Source organism: Triticum dicoccoides, chromosome 2B (genome assembly GCF_002162155.2).
Source record: "Triticum dicoccoides isolate Atlit2015 ecotype Zavitan chromosome 2B, WEW_v2.0, whole genome shotgun sequence".
Classification (NCBI taxonomy): domain Eukaryota; kingdom Viridiplantae; phylum Streptophyta; class Magnoliopsida; order Poales; family Poaceae; genus Triticum; species Triticum dicoccoides.
Genome location: NC_041383.1, coordinates 292,505,557 through 292,509,944, shown reverse-complemented (window position 1 = coordinate 292,509,944; position 4,388 = coordinate 292,505,557).

The following is a 4,388-nucleotide window of genomic DNA, read 5'->3' as shown; positions in this document are numbered from 1 at the left end:
TCAGCGGGATCAAGTGACTTGTAATCAGCTCGTTCTTGAATCATCTGTGTGAGGGTATCAAATGAGGTGTCAAGTGATCTCAGCAATTTCTTCACCACCTCATGATCGGTGATATCAGTGGCACCAAGTGCTTGAAGCTCATTTGAGATGTAAGTGAGGAGATCGAAGGTTTGCTGAACATTTTCGTTGTCGAGTCTTTTGAAGCGGTTCAAGAGACTGCAAAGAACATCAACTCGGGAGTCACGTTGAGTTGAGACTCCTTTGTTGACCTTGGACAACCTGTCCCAAATCAGCTTAGCAGTTTCCAATGCACTCACTCTGCCATAATGACCTTTTCTCAGATGGCCACATATGATATTCTTCGCATGAGAATCGAGTTGCTTGAATCTCTTCACATCGGTAGCATTCAGAGACCGAGTGACTGAGGGAACGCCATTTTTTACAACGTACCAGAGATCATTATCAATTGCCTCAAGATGCATACGCATCTTGTTTTTCCAGTAGGGGTAGTCTGTCCCGTCAAAGGTAGGACACCCGGCCGAGACCTTGATCATACCTGCAGTCGACATAACTAAAACTCTAGGCGGTTAAACCAAAATCACACGGAACAAGGGAGTACCTTGCTCTGATACCAATTGAAAGTGCCTTACATCGACTAGAGGGGGGGTGAATAGGCGATTTTTAAGAATTCTTCACTGACGAATTTCCGTGTGAGCAAATTCCTAAGCGAAGAACTACTTGCAGCGGAATAAGTACTCAGGTATAAGCAAAATAGAGTAACAGCATAGTCATCATGATGAAATGAAATACAAACACAGAGTACAGAAAGCGTTAACACAGGATAAGCAGGATGAAGACAAACAGACTGAAGAATTAGGATTGAGGAAATAGAGAATGTCTTCAGTCAATGTCTTCAAGCAGTAATGATCAGGTACATCAACACATAACGAGGAAATGAAAGGGTTTAGGAAATAGAACCAGTTGGCTTGGTGAAGACAATGATTTGGTAAACCAGTTCAAACTGTTGTGACAGTTGTACGTCTGGTTGGAGCGGCTAAGTATTTAAACTCGAAGGCACACAGTGCCGGACACACAGTCCTCACCGTATTCTCCTTGAGCTAAGATCACACAGACCTCGCCCAACAGTAGTGGTAAGTCTTCATAGGTGAGTTCCAAACCTTCACTGACTTGGTCACTCGGCAATCCACAATTCCTCTTGGATGCTCAGACCATGACGCCTAACCGTCTGTAGGATACATAGTCCTCAAAGGTAACAAGCGTCGGTTCCACACAAGAACAATCTCTTCAGCGATGCTCAATCACTTTGGGGTTTTGTAGGTTTGGCTTTGGTATTTGGGTTTTCCTCACTTGATGATTTTGACTCAAAGTCCTCAGAGGATGGGATGCTCTCAAATGACAAGTGTCAGTTTCTCTCGGAGCAGCCAACTAGCTAGTGGTTGTAGGGGGTGGCTATTTATAGCCTAGGGAGCAGCCCGACATGATAAGACATAAATGCCCTTGGCAGATATGACCGTTAGGTGGTAGGATATTTTGGAACAGCTGGCGCGCGGCACAGCAACGGTCGGATATTTGAGGTTCGAATTCCTTAGGGCTATCATGTTCCTCACTGTGTAGGCAATCCGCGCTGGCGAATTCCTAACTCCTCAGTCAGAACAAATTCCTCCGAGACCAGAAGATCTTCGTCTCTATCACCAAAGAAATTGACTGAACTGATATGAGATTTCCAATGGCTTCACTCCAAGGATTGGGTAGGTGTAGGATTTTGAGATGAGCATCACTTGGAAATCTGTTTCCTTAGTATTACCTCAAGCCCCTTTAACAGTATGGTGTTTCCTATGACTCAAGGAAGAGAAAATGAAACTACGAAAACAAAAGTCTTCATGCTTCAGATTCCTCGCATGAATATCGAGTCTTCATGGTCACACCAATTTCTTCACATTCAAAGTCTTCAGGAGAACCAAAGTCTTCTGCCGAAGACATTCATTTTTAGGGGTCGACTTTCACTGTAAATATCAAACTCCTCATTGACTTATAGAGCATGTGTACACTCACAAACATATTAGTCCCTTAACCTATAAGTCTTAAATACACCAAAATCACTAAGGGGGACTAGATGCACATACACCCCTCACCCTTGAAGTTGAGAATTCTGACACCATCGACAATGTTAAGACCACGATTTGGGAATGCATGTGTGGTAGCATGCAGATCTTCATAAAGATTAATACCCTGCGGGTCCACGTGGGACCATAAGATGAAGACCCCTGGCTAGATCCTTGTTGGGGACGATTGCGAAGACCCCCGGCAAGCCTTGCCGGGGACGACCGTTGGGCCGCGGCCAGACCTGCGCCTGGCAAGGATTTGCCACCTCACCACCACTCCAGTGCGACGACTAGTGTGCCAACTAAACAGGCACCTGCGTGGCGGCATGCAAATCTTCGTGGAGGCTCTACCATCACGTCAACACATCAGCTAGTTAGCTAGTGTGGCACTGCATGCCTCGTCAGCCTGGACGCGTGTCGAAGCAAGGAGGAGCGGCGATGGACGGGATGGCTTCTGTTGCCATCCCCGATAAAGCAAGAGGGCACGTAGGCAACACATTCAATGCATTGGTCCTACGGTGCCGAGCGATAAGCTCGTACACTATAGCTTGCCACCTCCTGTGTGCCACTGTGGCAACCTCTTTATGTATAAAAGGAGGCCCAAGGCGTACAGAGAGAGGATTCAAACTTTTGGACTGGGCATGCACCACAACTAGTTCAAAAGCTCAAGAACACATATATCCAGACAAGCAGGACTAGGGTATTACGCATCTTTGCGGACCTAACCTCGGTAAAATTCCCTTGTGCTGATTGATAGACCTGCTTTTCGTGCAGCTACTCCCCCACCGTACGCAGAAGGGATTCTTGTGATCTCATAGGTGTTCGTTTCACCAACAGAATTGCATCACCCTATCATCCTCAGTCTAGTGGTCAAGTTGAACTTATCAATAGAGAACTAAAATCAATAATACAAAAAACTGTCAATAGGTCCCAAAAGAATTGGTCCAAGAAATTGTACGATGCACTTTGGGCTTACAGAACAGCTTATAAAAATCCTATGGGTATTTCTCCTTATAAAATGGTTTATGGAAAAGCTTGTCATTTGCCTCTTGAGTTAGAACATAAAGCATATTGGGCAATTAAAGGACTCAACTATTTATTAAAAACTTGCCGGTGAAAAGAGGTTATTTGATATTAGCTCACTAGATGAATCGAGAACCCAAGCTTATGAAAATGCTGAACTATTTAAAGAAAAAGTTAAAAGGTGGCACGATAAAAGAAGGGACAAATGCTTTTTTGCCCCTAGTTGGAACCTACCCACGGGTTTTGCCCTTACGTTTCTACTCTGCTCAGTTTTGCCCCTAGATTTTCCTCTGAGGTCGCCCGAATGCCCTTTGATCATTTGACCAACACTTTGAAAATTCATAACAAATTGATATGAACTCAGAAAAATGCAAATAAGATATCAAAATGTTTAGGTAAACATTACCTTTATGTGTATGTCATTTTCATTCAGGAAAAAAGTACAGTTTAAACTTCCTAAGTTTATTAATGTTTTTAACATTATTAAAAATAAAAAGGTATAAAACAATACTCTTTTCATGAATAAAAATTACGTGCAAGTGTAGGTGACATTTTATGAAAATCGTGATATCTTATTTGTATTTTTATGAGTTCATGTCAAGTTGTTATGAAGTTTCAAAATAATGGTCAAAGTCGTTTGAACATTCATAACAAGTTGATATGAACTCAAAAAAATGCAAAAAAGATATCAGGATGTTCAAAAAATATCACCTACATTTGCATGTAATTTTTATTCTTGAAAAAGTATTTCTATACCCTTTTTATTTTTAATAATATTAATAACATTAATAACCTTGGGTAGTTTAAACGATACTTTTGTCCTTAATGCAAATGATATGCACATAACACTACTAGGAAAAGGGCTATAGATGATATGGACACTAATGGCGCACCAGATATGTGGTGCGCCACTACTATATACTAATGGCGCACCATGTGTTGGTGCGCCATTAGTGTCCAAATACTAATGGCGCACCACATCCACGGTGCGCCATTAGTAACAAAAAAATTTATATTTTTTTTCAAAACTAGTAATGGCGCACCAGCGGATAGTGCGCCATTACTAGCTAAACTAGTAATGGCGCACCACATCCACGGTGCGCCACTAGTACTTTTTGTTCAAAAAAATTTAGTTTTTTTTCAAAACTAGTAATGGGGCACCAGGGGATAGTGCGCCATTACAAATTGAACTAGTAATGGCGCAACACTCCCACGGTGCACCATTACTAACTTGGCCCAAAA